This window comes from Lissotriton vulgaris, unplaced genomic scaffold (genome assembly GCF_964263255.1).
Source record: "Lissotriton vulgaris unplaced genomic scaffold, aLisVul1.2 SCAFFOLD_525, whole genome shotgun sequence".
NCBI classification, from domain to species: Eukaryota; Metazoa; Chordata; class Amphibia; order Caudata; family Salamandridae; genus Lissotriton; species Lissotriton vulgaris.
The window spans coordinates 1048270-1060540 of NW_028251688.1; the positions used below are offsets into that span (position 1 = coordinate 1048270).

The window sequence follows — 12271 nt, forward strand, 5'->3', positions numbered from 1 at the left end:
TTTTACTGCCTGCGGCCCGGCCTGGGCCCCTGCACGAGCGCGACGAGAGTGCTGTGCGCACGGTGCAGCGCTTTTCCCATAATTATAATTTATTTATTCCCGCTGCCCGCAACTGCGGGGCAGGCGGCGGGGCCCCCCTGAACGCGAGGCCCTGGGCAGCTGCCCATACCGCCCATGGCTAGGACCGGCCCTGGAGTAAACATAGCATTTTCTGTCCAGACAGTAACCATTATAGGTGCACAAGGGACAGGGAGAGAAAGTGAGTGAAAAGAGAACGAGAAGGGAGAAAGAGAGAGACAAGTATGGTGGGAGGGCAGTGAAAAAAGAATGGAGGAGGAGAGAATTGAAGAAAGTAGGGGTGGGAAACAAACAGCTAAAGGGGCCCATGTCATCTGTATTCAACCCGCACGGGCTTTTAGCCGCTGTCGAGATGCGTTCCCGCAGGTGTAGTTTCACTTTTTAATTTGTTGGTTAGGTTTGTCTCTCCTGCCTTGACAATTCTCGTGCGTGCTGTCTTTGCCTGTCACTGTCTGCCTCGAGTTCTCTCTCTCTGTCTCGCTGCCTCTGTCTCGCAGGCTCGCTATCTCCCACTGCACCCTCGTACTTTCCCTCCCACCTCAGGCTCCTGTCTACACACCTGTCCGTATGAGCTGCAAACGTTTATTGAAGGACTAGTCTTTTAGGGATCATTTCTACAGTGCTTAACCAGGGAAATGCATTACAAAAGTGTCTTGTTTTCGAGCGAGTGGACAGTGTCGCATCAATGCAGCTGCTGATTTCTATGGGTGACCGTCCATCTCTCCTTTACAGGACAGCTGGAGGAAGGGTCACAAGCAGCCCCGCAATTGAGCGCAATTAAGAAAAGAAAAGCAAAGTCAAACACTGTAGGAGAGTGGGGTCTGCAATCCTCTGGTCACCCCAGATTTTTGCTTTTTGCTTCACTGGTTTACGACTTTCCCTGGCTGTGGGCCTGCTAATCAGACCCACAGCCTAGCTGTCTCTCTCTAAATTGACAACCATGTACTTTAAATACATAACCAATTGGTATTGGGTCACTCTTGTAAGTCCTTGTACAGTGTACAATAGGTACCCAGGGCATAAGTGCACCCAAGGCCTACCAGGGGCTGCAGCATGTATTATGCCACCCCTGGCTGGCCATCTAAACAGACACAACTGGCTGGTACCACAGCTGGGGCAAGGTGGTGTAATCACCTTTTGCTTTAGATATAGTATACCTATATCTAACCCTAAAATGGACACATATACACCTATGAGTCACTCCTATGGCAGGCCTTAACAATCCTGGAGGCAGAGTGCTTGGAATTATGTGAGATGGTGCTCTAGCATGAGCTGAGCCTGTCTGCAGCTTTCGGAACAAAGTCCTTTAGCTGTTTCCATGATAACGCTATACCATATACTCTTACGTGCATTATAACCTCGCGGTTATTGCTAACTTTGGCATAGCATTATCAAAACATGTCGAGTAAGGTGTCATACGAATTGGAATACTACCCCCTCGCCAGTATTTGTGACGGGGGTAGCATTCCACCCTTCTAGAGAGACACGACATGTATGTAACTGTGAATCCCGGTTAAAGTTAACTCGAGCCTCAGCATCACAAAATGGATGCTGCCAGCACAGACACAAGTCTGACCTCCTGCTGCTGGGAGTCCTTCCAGCGAGGGAGGCCTGGACAAAGGGTTTCCTGCCTTGGGAGGTGCTAGCACCACCCCAGACAGGATTTTGTGTATTAGGTAGGACCGGGCTGAAAGGAATGAGACATGCCTGGGGCACACAAGGTGCCCTGTGCATACACCGGCTCAAACCAGTTGCTGGGGCACTCCAGCCCCAGCTCTGGTGCGACACCGGACAAAGGATAGGGGGTGTAACCACCCCCCTTCCTGGTCCCACCCATGGGAGGGACCTAGTGATAGTGGAGCCCCCTTTAGCAGGATAAAGGTAGGAGCTGGTCCCATTCCAAATCAGATTAATCCTGACTTGTGCAACTTAACATATTTTTCTTAAGAGTCTTGTCATGTGCTTAGCCCTCTGATCTCATAAAGAGTTCAGAGGTGTTTGTTAGTTAGTAAATATATTGTTTATTTTCATAACTACCTGTGTGGTGTCCTTTCACTTGCTATTCAAGGGGTTATATGTGGTAAAACAGCTGGCTTCACATGCCAAAAGAGTTTAGCCTAAGACTGCTTTGTCCATGCTACCATTAGGATAGCTGGTCTATAAGGTTGACTTACAACCAATCACCATAAGGGTTGTTTGGACTGATACAAGGTGATCACTAGAATTAGTGAGCATCATATATCAGGCTAACTTCTCACAAACACGACGTGTGCTTTATCACACGTCGTGTTTCTCACACTGTATTCCTTTTCTTACAGTGCACAACTGCGGGGTTGATTGTGACCCTTTGAGTTAGTATTCACGTTAATTGCACGAATATTAATTCAAAGGACCACAATCAGCCACGCAGCTGTGCCCTGCAAGAATCGTCGTCTCCTGCAATGAGGAAATGGCAGTGTTTCACGCCGGTCGCATTGTATAAGAGACGGCGCGAACGGTGTCGCAGGAGTGTGCGCTAAATACAGCATTCTGCGCGTTTAAAGTGACTTATGTGCGTGCGCGCTCACCCGCGCAGCTTGTTGGGAACAGTGCCGGTCCCACGTCTCTCTTGTCCGCCACGGGTCTCAGCTTTGCTGGGAGCGAAGCTCGGGTCAGAGATGTCTGGAAGTCCATGTCCTGGGTTGCAGATCATCAGGGTCCGGCGGGAGCCTCGAAAATGCAGACCAGCAAAGTTGCTGTTGGTGCCTGTTTGAACAGGGTGGCCACTCCTTGACCACAAGGGAGATATCTCCCGTCTTCCAGTCAAAATGGAATGACGAAAGTCCATGATATATGTTTCAAAGTTTCATCCAGGGTAATCTAAAGTCCTAGGGACTGGGATCCTATAGTTATACTAAGTTTAGGGGTTGGACTAACTTTAAGGTCCCTCCTATGGGTGGACCTGGGAAGGGGGTGGTTACACCAATTCCCCTTTGTCCAGTTTCGTGCCCCAGCTACCGGTTTCTACTGGGAAATGCATGGAGCACCTTGTGTGCCCCAGGCAGTGTCTGGAAAGCATTCACTGAATGCAGCCCTCTCTGCCCCCAATACACGAAAGTCCTGTCTGGGGAGGTGCTAGCACCTCCCTGGGCAGGCAACCTATTGTCCAGACCTCCCATGCCGGAGTTTCATCCAGCAGCAGGAGGTCTGTGGCAGCAGCAGCATCCATTTTGTGATGCTGAGGCTCTGTTCAACTTTAACCGGGTATACCAGTAAGTATATGTCTTCTCCCTCTAGAAGGGTGGAATGCTACCCCCGCCACCAGGACTGGCGGGGGCAGGGGGGGGGGAGGAGGGTAGTATTCCAAAGTGTTCGACACCTTACAAGACATGTTTTGATAAAGCCAAACCAAAGTTAGCATTAACCGCGAGGATTATAATGCACTTAAGAGTATATGGTAAGGCAAAATCATAGAACAGCTATAAGGAGAAGGTTCTGAAAGCTGCAGAGGGGCTCAGCTCATGCTAGGGCACCCTCTCACATAAAACCAAGCACTCTGCCCCCAGGATTGTTAAGGTCTGCCATAGGGGTGACTTATAGGTCACTATGTGTCTATATGTTTATTTTATTTATAAAGTTTTATATAGCGCAAACTTGTAGATTTAGATATACTATATCTAAGTAAGGGGTGATTACACCACCTTACCCAGGCTGTGTGATCAGCCCTGTGGTGTCAGTTTAGAAGGCTACCCAGGGGTTGCATAATACATGCTGCAGCCCCTGGTAGGCCTAGTCTGCACCTATGACCTGGGTACCTAGAGTACACTATACAGGGGCTCACAAGGGTGACCCAGTAACCAATCTGGTATGTACCCAAAGTACATGGTATCAATTTAGAGAGAGAACAGCTGGACCATGGGCCTGATTAGCAGGGCCACAGCCAGACTAAAGTCGAAAAACCAGAGAATCACAGCAAAAAGTGGGAGTGACCATAGGAAGCAGACCCTACTCCTACAGGTGCTGGCTATGGTTCAGTGGGCGGTACCTTGCCTTAGGTCAGTGCCGGAGTGGTCCATTCCAACAATACACGGAGTACTTTGATGTTACAAGCATAAGTAGAATACAGTCTGGATGTGGACATAGCTGCCGGGTGTTAGAATGGGGGGTTTCTTATTTTATTATTTATTATTTAATGGTTTTGTAAAGCGCGTAGTAACTCAATGAGCATCCCAGTGCTGACCTGCTTCTCCTGGGGTTTCAGTCGTCTAGCGAAATTATGTTTGAGGGAAAAGGAGAGTCTTTAAAGATTTCCGGAACTGGAGGTAATTCGATTCTGTCCTCAGTCTTCGTGGTAGGTGATTCCAGTGTTTGGCCGTGTGGACCGAGAAGCGACGGCCACCGGTCTTGGCTTTTTTGACTCTGGGGACTGAGATAAGATTTTCACCGCTGGACCGGAGATCTCTTTCCGCCTTGTAGGGAATTAAGAGTTCCTTGAGAAGGGGGGGGCCGTTATTGTTGAGAGTTTTGTGGGCCAAACAGAGGGCCTTGAAGACGACCCTTTCTCTGACTGGGAGCCAGTGCAGAGACTTGAGAGCTGGCTTGGCAGAGGATCTTGCAGGTGTGCCCGTAAGTAGGCGGGCGGCGGCGTTTTGGACTTTCTGCAATGTGTTACGGGTGTGTGGTAAATTTAAATTACCTATACGGAATTTTATGCGGTAAAGTTCAATAAGAATAACTCAGTCAAAAATAAGAGGCAGAGTCCGTGGCATCTGAGGTTTATAAGGGTTTTATTCCTTAAAAAGGAATTGGTTCGAACCAGGTATCATGTTCCATCAACACGAGGGTTCAGGAAGGGACAGACAATGGACATGTACAATGCTTTATTAACAGAATATCATATATATAGTACATGCATATAGTGATGATGAATGCAGAAGGCGTAACAGCTGAGAGAAACGAGATAAGAACACATGTGCGTAACTGAAGGCGTGCACAAGGGCGTACATGGAGGTGTGTGCTAGAAACGTCATAGAGAAGTGTCACAGGTGGGTGGATCCCTAGAAGAATCCTGCATAGTCAGCAGAAATATGTGGCAGAGATGCGCGCGCAGCAGCATGACGTGTGATTGACGTGGAACTGGAGGGTGAAGGGGACTTGACATTTACGCTATACAGGGAGACAGAAGTCTGGCGTGTCAGAACAACCTAATCCCAAATCATATCTGGTATCTTGTGTTTGAGGAACTGTATTATCTAGAAGGAAAGGTCTCTCGGGCAGAGGCTATTCTATACTGACTGCTAGTGCGTGCATATGCGACTAAGTGTTTATGTGTAAAGCAAGGGGTCCATGGGCCTACCATGGTAACAGGAGTTATGAATTACTTGCATGGAGACAGAAAGGCCGGGCCCTTTGCTCTGCAGCTGGGAAGGATGTTTACCTAAACTACTAGACAGGAATGTATTTTCGAGGAGCGGAGCAGATAACTTGAAGGCTAAATACTGTTTTGGCAGGCAAGCAGGCCGAGCCAGGCACCGCTAGCCGCGCAGGGAGTAAGGCAAGGGTCATAGGAGCGGCAGGCTGCAGCTTTCAGAGGCGGAAAGCAGAAAAGGCTCGATGGCATGAATCAGGGCCTAACTCGTTAGAGCCAGAAAAACGTGAAAGTGCACCATGTAAAGGCGGTGGCAAGGCATACTTAGGAACTGAATATCCAACCCATTCATGGTGGATCTGAAAGAGGACATGTTAACGTTGGACGCAAATGTATTTGCGTCTTCATAGCTGGTTGTGGAGGGAACATACATGTACTTGAAGCACGTACATGGAGCCATTGGGGTCTACGTTAGGGGACACAATTGACCATAAAAATTCATATTACCTCATTCCCTCCTTGTCCCCTAGGGACCCTTTGTAGGAGAGTAGGGTCTGCAATCCTATGATCACCCAGATTTTTTGCTTTTGTTTCACTGGTTTACGACTTTCTCTGGCTGTGGGCCTGCCAATCAGACCCACAGCCTGGCTGTTCTCTTTCTAAATTACGATATGTACCCTAGGTGCATTTACCAATTGGTGCTGGGCCACCTTATCAGACCCCGTAACGCAGGGCATAGGTGTACCCAGGGCCGCCAGGGGCTGCAGCATGTATTATGCCACCCCTGGCTGGCCTCCTAAATTTGACACAACTGGCTGCATGTCAGCTGGGGCAAAGTCGTGTAATCACCCTTTGCTATAGGTATAATAGCTCTATATCTAACCATACAATGGACACCCGAGTTCCTATCAGTCACTCCTATGGCAGGCCTTGACAATCCTGAAGGCAGAGTGCGTGGGCTCGTGTGAACTAGGTTCTGGCCCGAGCCGAGCCCGGTTACAGCTTGCGGAATCAAGACCCAATGGCTGTTCCATGATAACGCGTACCACATCGGTAACTTCGGTGTCGCTTTATCACGGCATGTCGAGTAAGGTGTCATACGAATCGGGATGCTGCCCCCTCACCAATTCTGGCGACGAGGTTAGCATTCCGCCCTTCTAGAGGGACACGACATGTACGTAACCGTGAACCCCGGTTAAAGTTAACTAAAGCCTCAGCTCCACAAAATGGATGCTGCCACCACAGACACGAGTCTGACCTCCTGCTGCTGGGAGACCTTCCAGCGAGGAGAGCTCGGACAAAGGGTTTCCTGTCAAGGGCGGTGTTCGCACCGTCCCAGACGGGGTTTGTGTATTCTGGGTAGGTAGGGCTTTGCAAGAAGGTGACTGCGGAGTGGCACCCCGGTGCTCACTACGCATCTGCCGGCTAGAACCAGTTCCAGGGGCACGCAGCCCCTGACCTGGGGAAAGTCCAGCAGGGGGGAGAGGGGTGTAACTACCCCCCTTCCTGGTCCCACCCTTAGGGCAGGACCTAGTCATGTACCCGCCCCTTCCTTTAGGATAAAGACCGGAGCGGGGACCCTTCCAAATTAGATCATCTTTGAATCAAGAACTACTTTCTACGAAAGGACATTCGTGACTCTTCTCAAGATTTCTCCCTTGTGACTAAGGAGTAGTCACCCCGCATCAGCGGGCACCATCTAAGAACTCTGCGGTTTGCTGTAAGTCCTTCCTCAAGGAATCCGACGGCCCAGCTCGACGAGAACCGGCTTCCCTGGCACCTCTGACCTCTATCCACGTCATTAGCTCAGCTGTGATCTGTGGGTGCGACGAGACCTCGAGGGACCGGCCATCATCAAAACCTGCACGCTTTCTTAACCAGCACGACCATCGAAGTAATTCTCTGGTGAGTGCTCTGGGGTCCGAGAAGCCCCGACCCTGAGCCGCTCCAGCACCGAAGTGCAGTCTCCCAGCATCTCCACGATCTGCGTGGGGCCCTTCTGCTCGCCGCTCAGCACGTTGTCTGGTCACTAGCCGCTGGCTTGTGCCCTCCTGTGACGACATCCGACAAACAACGCTGCTGGTCTGGTTGCTCCAGACTGGCCCTTGCTTTCATCTTTGCGAGAAGCACCCCGGAACGTCCTGGTCCACTCAAGACGCCATCTTAGGCCCACCACGTGGCCCTGAGATCTGCCAAGGCTTGTTGCCCCATCCTGGGCCCAGCGACGCCGACAGCATCATCTTTCGTGGGACAGCTCGCACCTCCACGTGGTCGCCGACAACGCCTCCTGGTCCGTGAGACTGCAGAGCCTAGCGTCGCCCACTCACCTGGTCGAGGTGACGGCCAACTGGTGCCTTCCTGGTACCCTCTGACTACTGGCTAGTAGTACGAACTTGGTCCCCTCTGCTTTCAGGTATCCTCAATCTCTGATCCAGGCGTGGATCTCTACGAACTATTCATCACTGGTCGCCGGCCAGCAACTCCTTTTCTTCCGGCTCCTGGCTCGTCAGCGAAGACCCCGACGCCTGTAAGACTTGTGCAGCCGCAGCCCTCGTGGCTAGGTAACTCGGCATTTCGGTGCCTGCATAGCCTCTTTTACTCTAGGGTCCCGAGTCCCTCGCTTCCGACTTGCCTTATCGGGTCCGCCCGAGACCTTAAACTTTCCGTGTCCTCGGACACTTGTTTTAATTGTGCACTTGAAGTATTTTCATAAGAGATTTGGTTTGTGCTTAGTACCCTGTCCTCATAAAGAGTCCAGGGCTGTTGTGAATCTTAATAAATATCCTGTTTATTTTCATAACACTTGTGTGGTGTCCTTTCACTGGGTGTTCAAGAAGTACATGTGTGGTAAACAGCTGGCTTAATGCGCCCTCTCGAGACTTTAGCCTTAGACTGCTCGTATCCACGCTACTAGGATAGCTGGTCTATAGGTTGACTTACAACCAAACACCATAAGGGTCGTTGGAACGATACATAGCGGTCGCTAGAATAGCGAACGGTGCATATCGGGCCAACTTCTCACATTGGTGAGCAGCGGTTGGGATTTGAGCTTGCTGTTGTTTTACCACACGTATCCTAAGAATATCTTGTTGAAAGATCACATAAGTACTGTTAGTACATATAACTAAAGCTTAGAATACTCTGAGTTCTACTGAACCAGCTGTTGCAGCTCCTTAAGGCTTAGCACACCTTGGCTGCAACTCTCAGCGAGGGAATAGTAGGTAAACACATAGTGTAGGTAGGTGCATCACTTACACCACACTAGAAACAGTATGTCGGACAAAGGAGGAAACTCTGAGTCTCCCCTTGTGTAGTTGACCCTCCACAGGTCATTCCTTCAAGATATACTGCGCTGAGCTTCAAGGAGTTAAGACAGGTGTGTCACTCCAGGAAGATCAAGCAGGGGTCTAACCCCACAACGTCCTTTCTGATTGGTCTCTTGGAGACTTATGATGCCAGAAAAGCTGAGACCCGTCTTAGCTCTTCTAATCCAGAAGGAGACATGCCTCCCCTCGAGGGAACCAGAGACGATCCTGACCTCATCCACCTCGCAACTGAGAACGAAGATGTGGAGGAGGATGAGGATGAGGATCCCTCTGGGGATGAGGCAGATAAGGGACAGGTAGAAGTCGTTAGACTAAGCAGGTCCAACTCAAGCAAACATGATAGTGGTACCGGGGGACCCCCAGCGCTACTGTCAGGTCCGCTTAACATTGGGAATGGACGAGCCCGATCTCTGTCAAGAGACTCTGGCAGATCCCTTCAAACCAATGGCTCTCACAACTCTTCTCAAAGAGGGATGACGTCCCCTCAGAGGAGAGTGTACGAAGCTAAGGAAAGGGCAGCTAATCTGAGGATTGAGAGGGAAGAACTTGCCCTGGCCAAAGAAAGGCTTGCCTTTGCTAGAGAGCAACAGTTAAGTGGGGTAGTCCCCACTGGTGGCAGCAATGTACCTAGCGATAGGGAAAGGAGTTTTGATACGAAACACCTTGGTAAGATAGTGCCCCCCTTTAAGCAAGGGGACAACATCCACAAGTGGATAACTGCTTTGGAGAGGGCCTGCACCGTGCAGGGTGTTCCTCAGAGTCAGTGGGCAGCTATCTTGTGGCTCTCCTTTGAAGGAAAAGGAAGAGACAAGCTCCTCACCACAAGGGTAGAGGACGCTAACGATTACCAAGTCTTGAAAAATACACTCGTTGAAGGGTTCGGCCTAACCACTGAGCAGTACAGGGTGCTGTTCAGGGATACCCAGAAAACGCAGTCTCAAGATTGGTCTGACTTTGTCGATTGTGCCACTAAGGCTTTTGAGGGCTGGTTGCTGGGCAGTAAGGTTACTGATTACAAAGGATTGTATAATTTGATGATGAGAGAACAAATTTTAAACAATTGTCAGAACCAGTTGTTGCATCAGCATCTTGTCGACTCGGATCTGACCTCTCCCCAAGAATTGGGAAAGAAGGCAGACAGATGGGTTCGTACAAGAGTTAAACAGAACCAGGGCCAGAATCAAGGTGGTCAGAAGAAAGCAGACCAAAAGGGTAAAGATTCTAAGGGGGAACAAAATGACCAGAAGTCTTCGACAGGTCCCCAACAACCCAAAGAGGGTGGGGGTCAGGCTCCCCAAAAGAAGAAAGAAGGCCAATCCAAAAGATGGTGCCAGTACTGCAAAAGTAAATCTCACTGGTTTAGTGAGTGCACCAAGAAAGGAGGAGGGCAGGCTCCTGCCACTGCAGCCCCTAAGGCACCTGTGCCCCCTAGTACAGCCAGCAGTGGTAGTGCACCTCCCAAGGGTTTAGTAGGGTTAACCCTGGGTTCTGAGGGGCGTGACAACTTAGTTGGCACACTCACTCAGGCTGTCCTTGTCAGTACAGGGGACGTGGACGTGTCCCCTGACGTAAGTCCCAATACCTTGGGCAAATACCGACAGACGCCTTTCATAAATGGAAAGATGGCTCAGGCCTATAGGGACACTTGTGCCAGCGTCACCATGGTGACGCCTAACTTTGTGGACCCTGGACAGATCATGCCAGGTACGGAATTCCTGGTGACCAATGCAAGCAATGTCACTACCAATCACAGTATGGCAATTGTAGCTTTCTCCTGGGGAGGGGTAACTGGCCAAAAGAAGGTTGTAGTTAGTTCAGACCTCCCAGTGGATTGTTTGTTGGGCAATGATTTGGAGTCATCACAATGGTCAGAAGTGGAGCACCGGACTCACATGGAAATGTTAGGCTTGCCAGCACATGTGTTCGCTGTGACCAGGTCACAGGTCAGGAAATGCCCCACTGAACAGGTGCTGGATCCTGAAACAACGGACCAGACACCTCCCAAGAAAAAGAGCGGTAGGGTTAAGGCTGTGCCTTCCCCCTTGCCCCAGGTCGTGGGTCAAGTCTCAGAGGAGGCTGACCTACAGGAGTTGAGGGAAACTGAGCCTAGGGAGTTCGAACTTGATCAAGTTGAATTCTTGGGTTCAGGGGGACCCTCAAGGGAAGACCTGGGGAAGGACCAGTTAGACTGCCCTTCTCTTGAACCCCTCAGACAGCAGGCTGCTGCTGAGGCTGCTGGGAACGCCACAGGTACCCACAAGGTATACTGGGAAGATGGACTCCTGTACACTGAGTCAAGAGACCCCAAGCCTGGCATGACCAGGAGGCTGGTTGTACCCTTGTCTCAGCGTGGTTTCCTACTTACCTTGGCCCACGAGATTCCCCTAGCAGGTCACTTAGGCCAGACGAAAACGTGAGACAGGCTTGTCTCACACTTTCACTGGCCTCATATGAACGAAGATACCAAGGAGTTTTGCCGCTCCTGTGTCACTTGCCAAGCCAGTGGTAAGTCAGGTGGCACGACAAAGGCCCCCCTTATACCAATGCCTGTGGTGGGGGTGCCCTTTGAACGGGTGGGGATCGACATCGTCGGTCCCATGGAACCACCAACAGCATCAGGGCACAAGTTTATACTGGTGGTAGTGGATCATGCCACCAGGTATCCTGAAGCTATTCCCCTTAGGACCACTACAGCACCTGTTGTGGCAAGAGCCCTAGTTGGAGTATTCTCCAGAGTGGGCTTCCCTAAGGAGGTCGTCTCCGACAGAGGTGCAAACTTTATGTCGAGCTACTTAACTGCTATGTGGAAGGAATGTGGTGTCAACTACAAGTTCACTACACCCTATCATCCACAATGCAATGGGCTTGTTGAGAGATTCAACAGGACCCTAAAAGGGATGATTCATGGACTACCGGAAACGCTTCGGCGTAGATGGGACGTCCTGATCCCCTGCCTCTTGTTCGCCTACAGAGAAGTCCCACAGAAGGGGGTTGGCTACAGCCCTTTTGAACTTTTGTACGGGCATCCTGTAAGAGGACCCCTGTGTTTGGTGAAGGAAGGATGGGAGAGACCTCTCAAAAAGCCTGCAGCCAACATAGTGGACTATGTGCTTGGCCTCCGCTCGCGGATGGCTGAATACATGGAGAAGGAATCTGAAAACCTTAAGGCCAGCCAAGAACTCCAAAAAGCTTGGCATGACCAAAAGGCTGTCTTGACTGTTTACCAGCCCGGACAGAAGGTGTGGGTGTTGGAGCCAGTGGCCCCAGCAGCACTCAAGGACAAATGGTCCGGGCCCTACACCATCCTGGAGAAAAAGGGAGAGGTCACCTACCTGGTCGACCTGGGAACTCCCCGGAGCCCCCACAGGGTGCTTCATGTCAACAGGCTCAAGGCATATGTCGACAGGAAGGACATGAGTTTGCTCATGGCCCTAGATGAGGGACAGGAGGAGGAGAGTGACCCTCTCCCCGACCTGCTCACTCAGAATCCTGACGATGGATCGGTAGATGGTGTTGTCTT

The 12271-nt window shown here is 50.6% G+C and overlaps 1 pseudogene; it reads left to right on the forward strand.

Moving 5' to 3' along the window:
• Positions 1-667: 667 nt before the first annotated feature.
• Positions 668-838, forward strand: LOC147662807 (small nucleolar RNA U3; annotated as a pseudogene).
• The last annotated feature ends 11433 nt before the right edge of the window (positions 839-12271 follow it).